General features: G+C 38.8%; 18 non-coding genes across 18 annotated transcripts; all 18 read right to left on the bottom strand.

The window, feature by feature from the left end:
• Positions 1-382: 382 nt before the first annotated feature.
• On the bottom strand, positions 383-453 carry trnag-ccc (transfer RNA glycine (anticodon CCC)). The gene has a single exon. It is a non-coding gene; the product is annotated as a tRNA-Gly (tRNA).
• Positions 454-1,105: 652 nt separating this feature from the next.
• On the bottom strand, positions 1,106-1,178 carry trnar-ucg (transfer RNA arginine (anticodon UCG)). The gene has a single exon. It is a non-coding gene; the product is annotated as a tRNA-Arg (tRNA).
• A 624-nt stretch (positions 1,179-1,802) lies between these two features.
• trnag-ccc (transfer RNA glycine (anticodon CCC)) lies at positions 1,803-1,873 on the bottom strand. Its single transcript has one exon. It is a non-coding gene; the product is annotated as a tRNA-Gly (tRNA).
• Positions 1,874-3,222: 1,349 nt separating this feature from the next.
• On the bottom strand, positions 3,223-3,293 carry trnag-ccc (transfer RNA glycine (anticodon CCC)). The gene has a single exon. It is a non-coding gene; the product is annotated as a tRNA-Gly (tRNA).
• A 652-nt stretch (positions 3,294-3,945) lies between these two features.
• On the bottom strand, positions 3,946-4,018 carry trnar-ucg (transfer RNA arginine (anticodon UCG)). Its single transcript has one exon. It is a non-coding gene; the product is annotated as a tRNA-Arg (tRNA).
• Positions 4,019-4,642: 624 nt separating this feature from the next.
• On the bottom strand, positions 4,643-4,713 carry trnag-ccc (transfer RNA glycine (anticodon CCC)). Its single transcript has one exon. It is a non-coding gene; the product is annotated as a tRNA-Gly (tRNA).
• Positions 4,714-5,364: 651 nt separating this feature from the next.
• trnar-ucg (transfer RNA arginine (anticodon UCG)) lies at positions 5,365-5,437 on the bottom strand. The gene has a single exon. It is a non-coding gene; the product is annotated as a tRNA-Arg (tRNA).
• A 624-nt stretch (positions 5,438-6,061) lies between these two features.
• Positions 6,062-6,132, bottom strand: trnag-ccc (transfer RNA glycine (anticodon CCC)). Its single transcript has one exon. It is a non-coding gene; the product is annotated as a tRNA-Gly (tRNA).
• A 652-nt stretch (positions 6,133-6,784) lies between these two features.
• On the bottom strand, positions 6,785-6,857 carry trnar-ucg (transfer RNA arginine (anticodon UCG)). The gene has a single exon. It is a non-coding gene; the product is annotated as a tRNA-Arg (tRNA).
• A 624-nt stretch (positions 6,858-7,481) lies between these two features.
• On the bottom strand, positions 7,482-7,552 carry trnag-ccc (transfer RNA glycine (anticodon CCC)). The gene has a single exon. It is a non-coding gene; the product is annotated as a tRNA-Gly (tRNA).
• A 638-nt stretch (positions 7,553-8,190) lies between these two features.
• trnar-ucg (transfer RNA arginine (anticodon UCG)) lies at positions 8,191-8,263 on the bottom strand. Its single transcript has one exon. It is a non-coding gene; the product is annotated as a tRNA-Arg (tRNA).
• A 624-nt stretch (positions 8,264-8,887) lies between these two features.
• trnag-ccc (transfer RNA glycine (anticodon CCC)) lies at positions 8,888-8,958 on the bottom strand. Its single transcript has one exon. It is a non-coding gene; the product is annotated as a tRNA-Gly (tRNA).
• A 651-nt stretch (positions 8,959-9,609) lies between these two features.
• trnar-ucg (transfer RNA arginine (anticodon UCG)) lies at positions 9,610-9,682 on the bottom strand. The gene has a single exon. It is a non-coding gene; the product is annotated as a tRNA-Arg (tRNA).
• A 624-nt stretch (positions 9,683-10,306) lies between these two features.
• trnag-ccc (transfer RNA glycine (anticodon CCC)) lies at positions 10,307-10,377 on the bottom strand. The gene has a single exon. It is a non-coding gene; the product is annotated as a tRNA-Gly (tRNA).
• A 652-nt stretch (positions 10,378-11,029) lies between these two features.
• On the bottom strand, positions 11,030-11,102 carry trnar-ucg (transfer RNA arginine (anticodon UCG)). Its single transcript has one exon. It is a non-coding gene; the product is annotated as a tRNA-Arg (tRNA).
• A 624-nt stretch (positions 11,103-11,726) lies between these two features.
• On the bottom strand, positions 11,727-11,797 carry trnag-ccc (transfer RNA glycine (anticodon CCC)). Its single transcript has one exon. It is a non-coding gene; the product is annotated as a tRNA-Gly (tRNA).
• A 651-nt stretch (positions 11,798-12,448) lies between these two features.
• Positions 12,449-12,521, bottom strand: trnar-ucg (transfer RNA arginine (anticodon UCG)). The gene has a single exon. It is a non-coding gene; the product is annotated as a tRNA-Arg (tRNA).
• A 624-nt stretch (positions 12,522-13,145) lies between these two features.
• Positions 13,146-13,216, bottom strand: trnag-ccc (transfer RNA glycine (anticodon CCC)). The gene has a single exon. It is a non-coding gene; the product is annotated as a tRNA-Gly (tRNA).
• Between the last annotated feature and the right edge of the window lie 38 nt (positions 13,217-13,254).

Consider the following 13,254-nt stretch of genomic DNA (forward strand, 5'->3'; position numbering starts at 1 on the left):
GCCTACCTCATAACAACTTTCGTTGACTTAAGACAGCTGTGTCTCTTGCAGTTCATTCAGAATATAGATCTTGGAACCAAAGCCAACGATTTTTAATGGCTGGGACTTAATTCGATTAAGACAAGATGGTTTACTTGTGAATGTATTCCCTCTAGTCACATATCAGTTAGCACTAACAGGACGAGGCGACACAATAGTCAGTACAGAGATATTGTGGTAATCATTAGGGCACTGGGAACATAAAAGCACAGAAGTAAAGAAAATTTTCGCTGTAGATATTGCTTTCTCACCTGAAAGAGCACAATAATATTCACACCTGTGTTTAGCATTTGGCAATACATTTTGTCTTGTTTTACAAAGTCATGAAAAGGAACCCATTGGATGCACCAGCCGGGAATCGAACCCGGGTTTCAAGAATGGGAATCTTGCATGATACCACTACACCACTGGCACCTGATTAACAGCAAAATTTTGGATCCTATGTGTACACTTATTAACAGATTACATTCTCTTTTTACAGTACATCTCCAAGTGCAGATTGAAGTTTAGTTTATGGTCACCAAGATGTGTGATTTAGATTGATATGCCGGTATTAGTGATTTGAGATTCCAAGGTCTACATTTTCAACCAAAAACTTTTTTTTTCCATTACATAAAAACAGATTCAAATAGGGTTCCTACAGACAATTTGTAGCCCAAAATAGATTTCAATTTATCCTGTTTCCCCTGAGACAAGAGTGGATTGACATATTCAAAAATTCAGATGATTTGGTCAGTGCTGAATTCAGCTAAAAATCAATACCTGCTCTCAAGAATAATGCAAAATAGCAGGACATAATATTTACTGTCTTGAAAAGAACGCAATGTTACTTTTCACGTTTTATAAGATTGCGCTCATTGAAATCACTCAGAAATAAACGTGTGGACAAAGATTTAGGCTGTGGCACATAATATGGCAATTCTTGCAGTTTGTGTCCTGTCAATACAATTCCTCTTAAAGATAAGACTGCCCAAGGAATCATGCAGAGGATTTTATAGAAAGTCCATAGACCAATGCGGCTGAACGCCATTAGGCATGATATGCTTTTTCCATCTAATTTATAAGTTGAACCAGATGGGACTCGAACCCACAGTCCTCAGCTCCGAAGGCTGATGCCTTATCCATTAGGCCACTGGGCCTCTGCACTAATCGATAAAGTTGTAACAAGCTTTATATGTGCTCATGCATCTGTTTACTCATGTCCTTTGGCTTTCACGAGGACTTGGCTATGCCATTTCCTTCCTCACAATGTTGTGCACTTTGAAATTCACTAAAAAATAAAGTTGAGGACAAGAGAGTAGAGGTTGCAAGAGGCAGGCGATGAGCTTAATCTGTCTGGTGAGCTGAGCTCTATGGCTGTTGTTACTGAGTGTAAAATTCCGCCTACCTCATAACAACTTTCGTTGACTTAAGACAGCTCTGTCTCTTGCATTTCATTCAGAATATAGATCTTGGAACCAAAGCCAACGATTTTTAATGGCTGGGACTTAATTCGATTAAGACAAGATGGTTTACTTGTGAATGTATTCCCTCTAGTCACATATCAGTTAGCACTAACAGGACGAGGCGACACAATAGTCAGTACAGAGATATTGTGGTAATCATTAGGGCACTGGGAACATAAAAGCACAGAAGTAAAGAAAATTTTCGCTGTAGATATTGCTTTCTCACCTGAAAGAGCACAATAATATTCACACCTGTGTTTAGCATTTGGCAATACATTTTGTCTTGTTTTACAAAGTCATGAAAAGGAACCCAGTGGATGCGCCAGCCGGGAATCGAACCCGGGTTACAAGAATGGGAATCTTGCATGATACCCCTACACCACTGGCACTTGATTAACAGCAAAATTTTGGATCCTATGTGTACATTTATTAACAGATTACATTCTCTTTTTACAGTACATCTCCAAGTGCAGATTGACGTTTAGTTTATGGTCACCAAGATGTGTGATTTAGATTGATATGCCGGTATTAGTGATTTGAGATTCCAAGGTCTACATTTTCAACCAAAAACTTTTTTTTTCCATTACATAAAAACAGATTCAAATAGGGTTCCTACAGACAATTTGTAGCCCAAAATAGATTTCAATTTATCCTGTTTCCCCTGAGACAAGAGTGGATTGACATATTCAAAAATTCAGATGATTTGGTCAGTGCTGAATTCAGCTAAAAATCAATACCTGCTCTCAAGAATAATGCAAAATAGCAGGACATAATATTTACTGTCTTGAAAAGAACGCAATGTTACTTTTCACGTTTTATAAGATTGCGCTCATTGAAATCACTCAGAAATAAACGTGTGGACAAAGATTTAGGCTGTGGCACATAATATGGCAATTCTTGCAGTTTGTGTCCTGTCAATACAATTCCTCTTAAAGATAAGACTGCCCAAGGAATCATGCAGAGGATTTTATAGAAAGTCCATAGACCAATGCGGCTGAACGCCATTAGGCATGATATGCTTTTTCCATCTAATTTATAAGTTGAACCAGATGGGACTCGAACACACAATCCTCAGCTCCGAAGGCTGATGCCTTATCCATTAGGCCACTGGGCCTCTGCACTAATCGATAAAGTTGTAACAAGCTTTATATGTGCTCATGCATCTGTTTACTCATGTCCTTTGGCTTTCACGAGGACTTGGCTATGCCATTTCCTTCCTCACAATGTTGTGCACTTTGAAATTCACTAAAAAATAAAGTTGAGGACAAGAGAGTAGAGGTTGCAAGAGGCAGGCGATGAGCTTAATCTGTCTGGTGAGCTGAGCTCTATGGCTGTTGTTACTGAGTGTAAAATTCCGCCTACCTCATAACAACTTTCGTTGACTTAAGACAGCTCTGTCTCTTGCATTTCATTCAGAATATAGATCTTGGAACCAAAGCCAACGATTTTTAATGGCTGGGACTTAATTCGATTAAGACAAGATGGTTTACTTGTGAATGTATTCCCTCTAGTCACATATCAGTTAGCACTAACAGGACGAGGCGACACAATAGTCAGTACAGAGATATTGTGGTAATCATTAGGGCACTGGGAACATAAAAGCACAGAAGTAAAGAAAATTTTCGCTGTAGATATTGCTTTCTCACCTGAAAGAGCACAATAATATTCACACCTGTGTTTAGCATTTGGCAATACATTTTGTCTTGTTTTACAAAGTCATGAAAAGGAACCCATTGGATGCGCCAGCCGGGAATCGAACCAGGGTTACAAGAATGGGAATCTTGCATGATACCACTACACCACTGGCACCTGATTAACAGCAAAATTTTGGATCCTATGTGTACACTTATTAACAGATTACATTCTCTTTTTACAGTACATCTCCAAGTGCAGATTGAAGTTTAGTTTATGGTCACCAAGATGTGTGATTTAGATTGATATGCCGGTATTAGTGATTTGAGATTCCAAGGTCTACATTTTCAACCAAAAACTTTTTTTTCCCATTACATAATAACAGATTCAAATAGGGTTCCTACAGACAATTTGTAGCCCAAAATAGATTTCAATTTATCCTGTTTCCCCTGAGACAAGAGTGGATTGACATATTCAAAAATTCAGATGATTTGGTCAGTGCTGAATTCAGCTAAAAATCAATACCTGCTCTCAAGAATAATGCAAAAGAGTAGGACATAATATTTACTGTCTTGAAAAGAACGCAATGTTACTTTTCACGTTTTATAAGATTGCGCTCATTGAAATCACTCAGAAATAAACGTGTGGACAAAGATTTAGGCTGTGGCACATAATATGGCAATTCTTGCAGTTTGTGTCCTGTCAATACAATTCCTCTTAAAGATAAGACTGCCCAAGGAATCATGCAGAGGATTTTATAGAAAGTCCATAGACCAATGCGGCTGAACGCCATTAGGCATGATATGCTTTTTCCATCTAATTTATAAGTTGACCCAGATGGGACTCGAACCCACAATCCTCAGCTCCGAAGGCTGATGCCTTATCCATTAGGCCACTGGGCCTCTGCCCTAATCGATAAAGTTGTAACAAGCTTTATATGTGCTCATGCATCTGTTTACTCATGTCCTTTGGCTTTCACGAGGACTTGGCTATGCCATTTCCTTCCTCACAATGTTGTGCACTTTGAAATTCACTAAAAAATAAAGTTGAGGACAAGAGAGTAGAGGTTGCAAGAGGCAGGCGATGAGCTTAATCTGTCTGGTGAGCTGAGCTCTATGGCTGTTGTTACTGAGTGTAAAATTCCGCCTACCTCATAACAACTTTCGTTGACTTAAGACAGCTCTGTCTCTTGCATTTCATTCAGAATATAGATCTTGGAACCAAAGCCAACGATTTTTAATGGCTGGGACTTAATTCGATTAAGACAAGATGGTTTACTTGTGAATGTATTCCCTCTAGTCACATATCAGTTAGCACTAACAGGACGAGGCGACACAATAGTCAGTACAGAGATATTGTGGTAATCATTAGGGCACTGGGAACATAAAAGCACAGAAGTAAAGAAAATTTTCGCTGTAGATATTGCTTTCTCACCTGAAAGAGCACAATAATATTCACGCCTGTGTTTAGCATTTGGCAATACATTTTGTCTTGTTTTACAAAGTCATGAAAAGGAACCCATTGGATGCGCCAGCCGGGAATCGAACCCAGGTTACAAGAATGGGAATCTTGCATGATACCACTACACCACTGGCACTTGATTAACAGCAAAATTTTGGATCCTATGTGTGCATTTATTAACAGATTACATTCTCTTTTTACAGTACATCTCCAAGTGCAGATTGAAGTTTAGTTTATGGTCACCAAGATGTGTGATTTAGATTGATATGCCGGTATTAGTGATTTGAGATTCCAAGGTCTACATTTTCAAGCCAAAACTTTTTTTTCCATTACATAAAAACAGATTCAAATAGGGTTCCTACAGACAATTTGTAGCCCAAAATAGATTTCAATTTATCCTGTTTCCCCTGAGACAAGAGTGGATTGACATATTCAAAAATTCAGATGATTTGGTCAGTGCTGAATTCAGCTAAAAATCAATACCTGCTCTCAAGAATAATGCAAAATAGCAGGACATAATATTTACTGTCTTGAAAAGAACGCAATGTTACTTTTCACGTTTTATAAGATTGCGCTCATTGAAATCACTCAGAAATAAACGTGTGGACAAAGATTTAGGCTGTGGCACATAATATGGCAATTCTTGCAGTTTGTGTCCTGTCAATACAATTCCTCTTAAAGATAAGACTGCCCAAGGAATCATGCAGAGGATTTTATAGAAAGTCCATAGACCAATGCGGCTGAACGCCATTAGGCATGATATGCTTTTTCCATCTAATTTATAAGTTGACCCAGATGGGACTCGAACCCACAATCCTCAGCTCCGAAGGCTGATGCCTTATCCATTAGGCCACTGGGCCTCTGCACTAATCGATAAAGTTGTAACAAGCTTTATATGTGCTCATGCATCTGTTTACTCATGTCCTTTGGCTTTCACGAGGACTTGGCTATGCCATTTCCTTCCTCACAATGTTGTGCACTTTGAAATTCACTAAAAAATAAAGTTGAGGACAAGAGAGTAGAGGTTGCAAGAGGCAGGCGATGAGCTTAATCTGTCTGGTGAGCTGAGCTCTATGGCTGTTGTTACTGAGTGTAAAATTCCGCCTACCTCATAACAACTTTCGTTGACTTAAGACAGCTCTGTCTCTTGCATTTCATTCAGAATATAGATCTTGGAACCAAAGCCAACGATTTTTAATGGCTGGGACTTAATTCGATTAAGACAAGATGGTTTACTTGTGAATGTATTCCCTCTAGTCACATATCAGTTAGCACTAACAGGACGAGGCGACACAATAGTCAGTACAGAGATATTGTGGTAATCATTAGGGCACTGGGAACATAAAAGCACAGAAGTAAAGAAAATTTTCGCTGTAGATATTGCTTTCTCACCTGAAAGAGCACAATAATATTCACACCTGTGTTTAGCATTTGGCAATACATTTTGTCTTGTTTTACAAAGTCATGAAAAGGAACCCAGTGGATGCGCCAGCCGGGAATCGAACCCGGGTTACAAGAATGGGAATCTTGCATGATACCACTACACCACTGGCACTTGATTAACAGCAAAATTTTGGATCCTATGTGTACATTTATTAACAGATTACATTCTCTTTTTACAGTACATCTCCAAGTGCAGATTGACGTTTAGTTTATGGTCACCAAGATGTGTGATTTAGATTGATATGCCGGTATTAGTGATTTGAGATTCCAAGGTCTACATTTTCAACCAAAAACTTTTTTTTTCCATTACATAAAAACAGATTCAAATAGGGTTCCTACAGACAATTTGTAGCCCAAAATAGATTTCAATTTATCCTGTTTCCCCTGAGACAAGAGTGGATTGACATATTCAAAAATTCAGATGATTTGGTCAGTGCTGAATTCAGCTAAAAATCAATACCTGCTCTCAAGAATAATGCAAAATAGCAGGACATAATATTTACTGTCTTGAAAAGAACGCAATGTTACTTTTCACGTTTTATAAGATTGCGCTCATTGAAATCACTCAGAAATAAACGTGTGGACAAAGATTTAGGCTGTGGCACATAATATGGCAATTCTTGCAGTTTGTGTCCTGTCAATACAATTCCTCTTAAAGATAAGACTGCCCAAGGAATCATGCAGAGGATTTTATAGAAAGTCCATAGACCAATGCGGCTGAACGCCATTAGGCATGATATGCTTTTTCCATCTAATTTATAAGTTGACCCAGATGGGACTCGAACCCACAATCCTCAGCTCCGAAGGCTGATGCCTTATCCATTAGGCCACTGGGCCTCTGCACTAATCGATAAAGTTGTAACAAGCTTTATATGTGCTCATGCATCTATTTACTCATGTCCTTTGGCTTTCACGAGGACTTGGCTATGCCATTTCCTTCCTCACAATGTTGTGCACTTTGAAATTCACTAAAAAATAAAGTTGAGGACAAGAGAGTAGAGGTTGCAAGAGGCAGGCGATGAGCTTAATCTGTCTGGTGAGCTGAGCTCTATGGCTGTTGTTACTGAGTGTAAAATTCCGCCTACCTCATAACAACTTTCGTTGACTTAAGACAGCTCTGTCTCTTGCATTTCATTCAGAATATAGATCTTGGAACCAAAGCCAACGATTTTTAATGGCTGGGACTTAATTCGATTAAGACAAGATGGTTTACTTGTGAATGTATTCCCTCTAGTCACATATCAGTTAGCACTAACAGGACGAGGCGACACAATAGTCAGTACAGAGATATTGTGGTAATCATTAGGGCACTGGGAACATAAAAGCACAGAAGTAAAGAAAATTTTCGCTGTAGATATTGCTTTCTCACCTGAAAGAGCACAATAATATTCACACCTGTGTTTAGCATTTGGCAATACATTTTGTCTTGTTTTACAAAGTCATGAAAAGGAACCCAGTGGATGCGCCAGCCGGGAATCGAACCCGGGTTACAAGAATGGGAATCTTGCATGATACCACTACACCACTGGCACTTGATTAACAGCAAAATTTTGGATCCTATGTGTACATTTATTAACAGATTACATTCTCTTTTTACAGTACATCTCCAAGTGCAGATTGACGTTTAGGATGTGTGATTTAGATTGATATGCCGGTATTAGTGATTTGAGATTCCAAGGTCTACATTTTCAACCAAAAACTTTTTTTTTCCATTACAAAAAAACAGATTCAAATAGGGTTCCTACAGACAATTTGTAGCCCAAAATAGATTTCAATTTATCCTGTTTCCCCTGAGACAAGAGTGGATTGACATATTCAAAACTTCAGATGATTTGGTCAGTGCTGAATTCAGCTAAAAATCAATACCTGCTCTCAAGAATAATGCAAAATAGCAGGACATAATATTTACTGTCTTGAAAAGAACGCAATGTTACTTTTCACGTTTTATAAGATTGCGCTCATTGAAATCACTCAGAAATAAACGTGTGGACAAAGATTTAGGCTGTGGCACATAATATGGCAATTCTTGCAGTTTGTGTCCTGTCAATACAATTCCTCTTAAAGATAAGACTGCCCAAGGAATCATGCAGAGGATTTTATAGAAAGTACATAGACCAATGCGGCTGAACGCCATTAGGCATGATATGCTTTTTCCATCTAATTTATAAGTTGACCCAGATGGGACTCGAACCCACAATCCTCAGCTCCGAAGGCTGATGCCTTATCCATTAGGCCACTGGGCCTCTGCACTAACCGATAAAGTTGTAACAAGCTTTATATGTGCTCATGCATCTGTTTACTCATGTCCTTTGGCTTTCACGAGGACTTGGCTATGCCATTTCCTTCCTCACAATGTTGTGCACTTTGAAATTCACTAAAAAATAAAGTTGAGGACAAGAGAGTAGAGGTTGCAAGAGGCAGGCGATGAGCTTAATCTGTCTGGTGAGCTGAGCTCTATGGCTGTTGTTACTGAGTGTAAAATTCCGCCTACCTCATAACAACTTTCGTTGACTTAAGACAGCTCTGTCTCTTGCATTTCATTCAGAATATAGATCTTGGAACCAAAGCCAACGATTTTTAATGGCTGGGACTTAATTCGATTAAGACAAGATGGTTTACTTGTGAATGTATTCCCTCTAGTCACATATCAGTTAGCACTAACAGGACGAGGCGACACAATAGTCAGTACAGAGATATTGTGGTAATAATTAGGGCACTGGGAACATAAAAGCACAGAAGTAAAGAAAATTTTCGCTGTAGATATTGCTTTCTCACCTGAAAGAGCACAATAATATTCACACCTGTGTTTAGCATTTGGCAATACATTTTGTCTTGTTTTACAAAGTCATGAAAAGGAACCCAGTGGATGCGCCAGCCGGGAATCGAACCCGGGTTACAAGAATGGGAATCTTGCATGATACCACTACACCACTGGCACTTGATTAACAGCAAAATTTTGGATCCTATGTGTACATTTATTAACAGATTACATTCTCTTTTTACAGTACATCTCCAAGTGCAGATTGACGTTTAGTTTATGGTCACCAAGATGTGTGATTTAGATTGATATGCCGGTATTAGTGATTTGAGATTCCAAGGTCTACATTTTCAACCAAAAACTTTTTTTTCCATTACATAAAAACAGATTCAAATAGGGTTCCTACAGACAATTTGTAGCCCAAAATAGATTTCAATTTATCCTGTTTCCCCTGAGACAAGAGTGGATTGACATATTCAAAAATTCAGATGATTTGGTCAGTGCTGAATTCAGCTAAAAATCAATACCTGCTCTCAAGAATAATGCAAAATAGCAGGACATAATATTTACTGTCTTGAAAAGAACGCAATGTTACTTTTCACGTTTTATAAGATTGCGCTCATTGAAATCACTCAGAAATAAACGTGTGGACAAAGATTTAGGCTGTGGCACATAATATGGCAATTCTTGCAGTTTGTGTCCTGTCAATACAATTCCTCTTAAAGATAAGACTGCCCAAGGAATCATGCAGAGGATTTTATAGAAAGTCCATAGACCAATGCGGCTGAACGCCATTAGGCATGATATGCTTTTTCCATCTAATTTATAAGTTGACCCAGATGGGACTCGAACCCACAATCCTCAGCTCCGAAGGCTGATGCCTTATCCATTAGGCCACTGGGCCTCTGCACTAATCGATAAAGTTGTAACAAGCTTTATATGTGCTCATGCATCTGTTTACTCATGTCCTTTGGCTTTCACGAGGACTTGGCTATGCCATTTCCTTCCTCACAATGTTGTGCACTTTGAAATTCACTAAAAAATAAAGTTGAGGACAAGAGAGTAGAGGTTGCAAGAGGCAGGCGATGAGCTTAATCTGTCTGGTGAGCTGAGCTCTATGGCTGTTGTTACTGAGTGTAAAATTCCGCCTACCTCATAACAACTTTCGTTGACTTAAGACAGCTCTGTCTCTTGCATTTCATTCAGAATATAGATCTTGGAACCAAAGCCAACGATTTTTAATGGCTGGGACTTAATTCGATTAAGACAAGATGGTTTACTTGTGAATGTATTCCCTCTAGTCACATATCAGTTAGCACTAACAGGACGAGGCGACACAATAGTCAGTACAGAGATATTGTGGTAATCATTAGGGCACTGGGAACATAAAAGCACAGAAGTAAAGAAAATTTTCGCTGTAGATATTGCTTTCTCACCTGAAAGAGCACAATAATATTCACACCTGTGTTTAGCATTTGGCAATACATTTTGTCTTGTTTTACAAAGTCATGAAAAGGAACCCAGTGGATGCGCCAGCCGGGAATCGAACCCAGGTTACAAGAATGGGAATCTTGCATGATACCACTACACCACTGGCACTTGATTAACAGCAAAATTTTGGATCCTATGTGTACATTTATTAACAGATTACATTCTCTTTTTACAGTACATCTCCAAGTGCAGATTGACGTTTAGTTTATGGTCACCAAGATGTGTGATTTAGATTGATATGCCGGTATTAGTGATTTGAGATTCCAAGGTCTACATTTTCAACCAAAAACTTTTTTTTTCCATTACATAAAAACAGATTCAAATAGGGTTCCTACAGACAATTTGTAGCCCAAAATAGATTTCAATTTATCCTGTTTCCCCTGAGACAAGAGTGGATTGACATATTCAAAAATTCAGATGATTTGGTCAGTGCTGAATTCAGCTAAAAATCAATACCTGCTCTCAAGAATAATGCAAAATAGCAGGACATAATATTTACTGTCTTGAAAAGAACGCAATGTTACTTTTCACGTTTTATAAGATTGCGCTCATTGAAATCACTCAGAAATAAACGTGTGGACAAAGATTTAGGCTGTGGCACATAATATGGCAATTCTTGCAGTTTGTGTCCTGTCAATACAATTCCTCTTAAAGATAAGACTGCCCAAGGAATCATGCAGAGGATTTTATAGAAAGTCCATAGACCAATGCGGCTGAACGCCATTAGGCATGATATGCTTTTTGCATCTAATTTATAAGTTGACCCAGATGGGACTCGAACCCACAATCCTCAGCTCCGAAGGCTGATGCCTTATCCATTAGGCCACTGGGCCTCTGCCCTAATCGATAAAGTTGTAACAAGCTTTATATGTGCTCATGCATCTGTTTACTCATGTCCTTTGGCTTTCACGAGGACTTGGCTATGCCATTTCCTTCCTCACAATGTTGTGCACTTTGAAATTCACTAAAAAATAAAGTTGAGGACAAGAGAGTAGAGGTTGCAAGAGGCAGGCGATGAGCTTAATCTGTCTGGTGAGCTGAGCTCTATGGCTGTTGTTACTGAGTGTAAAATTCCGCCTACCTCATAACAACTTTCGTTGACTTAAGACAGCTCTGTCTCTTGCATTTCATTCAGAATATAGATCTTGGAACCAAAGCCAACGATTTTTAATGGCTGGGACTTAATTCGATTAAGACAAGATGGTTTACTTGTGAATGTATTCCCTCTAGTCACATATCAGTTAGCACTAACAGGACGAGGCGACACAATAGTCAGTACAGAGATATTGTGGTAATCATTAGGGCACTGGGAACATAAAAGCACAGAAGTAAAGAAAATTTTCGCTGTAGATATTGCTTTCTCACCTGAAAGAGCACAATAATATTCACGCCTGTGTTTAGCATTTGGCAATACATTTTGTCTTGTTTTACAAAGTCATGAAAAGGAACCCATTGGATGCGCCAGCCGGGAATCGAACCCAGGTTACAAGAATGGGAATCTTGCATGATACCACTACACCACTGGCACTTGATTAACAGCAAAATTTTGGATCCTATGTGTGCATTTATTAACAGATTACATTCTCTTTTTACAGTACATCTCCAAGTGCAGATTGAAGTTTAGTTTATGGTCACCAAGATGTGTGATTTAGATTGATATGCCGGTATTAGTGATTTGAGATTCCAAGGTCTACATTTTCAAGCCAAAACTTTTTTTTCCATTACATAAAAACAGATTCAAATAGGGTTCCTACAGACAATTTGTAGCCCAAAATAGATTTCAATTTATCCTGTTTCCCCTGAGACAAGAGTGGATTGACATATTCAAAAATTCAGATGATTTGGTCAGTGCTGAATTCAGCTAAAAATCAATACCTGCTCTCAAGAATAATGCAAAATAGCAGGACATAATATTTACTGTCTTGAAAAGAACGCAATGTTACTTTTCACGTTTTATAAGATTGCGCTCATTGAAATCACTCAGAAATAAACGTGTGGACAAAGATTTAGGCTGTGGCACATAATATGGCAATTCTTGCAGTTTGTGTCCTGTCAATACAATTCCTCTTAAAGATAAGACTGCCCAAGGAATCATGCAGAGGATTTTATAGAAAGTCCATAGACCAATGCGGCTGAACGCCATTAGGCATGATATGCTTTTTCCATCTAATTTATAAGTTGACCCAGATGGGACTCGAACCCACAATCCTCAGCTCCGAAGGCTGATGCCTTATCCATTAGGCCACTGGGCCTCTGCACTAATCGATAAAGTTGTAACAAGCTTTATATGTGCTCATGCATCTGTTTACTCATGTCCTTTGGCTTTCACGAGGACTTGGCTATGCCATTTCCTTCCTCACAATGTTGTGCACTTTGAAATTCACTAAAAAATAAAGTTGAGGACAAGAGAGTAGAGGTTGCAAGAGGCAGGCGATGAGCTTAATCTGTCTGGTGAGCTGAGCTCTATGGCTGTTGTTACTGAGTGTAAAATTCCGCCTACCTCATAACAACTTTCGTTGACTTAAGACAGCTCTGTCTCTTGCATTTCATTCAGAATATAGATCTTGGAACCAAAGCCAACGATTTTTAATGGCTGGGACTTAATTCGATTAAGACAAGATGGTTTACTTGTGAATGTATTCCCTCTAGTCACATATCAGTTAGCACTAACAGGACGAGGCGACACAATAGTCAGTACAGAGATATTGTGGTAATCATTAGGGCACTGGGAACATAAAAGCACAGAAGTAAAGAAAATTTTCGCTGTAGATATTGCTTTCTCACCTGAAAGAGCACAATAATATTCACACCTGTGTTTAGCATTTGGCAATACATTTTGTCTTGTTTTACAAAGTCATGAAAAGGAACCCAGTGGATGCGCCAGCCGGGAATCGAACCCGGGTTACAAGAATGGGAATCTTGCATGATACCACTACACCACTGGCACTTGATTAACAGCAAAATTTTGGATCCTATGTGTACATT

This window comes from Hoplias malabaricus, chromosome 11 (genome assembly GCF_029633855.1).
Source record: "Hoplias malabaricus isolate fHopMal1 chromosome 11, fHopMal1.hap1, whole genome shotgun sequence".
Lineage (NCBI taxonomy): Eukaryota > Metazoa > Chordata > Actinopteri > Characiformes > Erythrinidae > Hoplias > Hoplias malabaricus.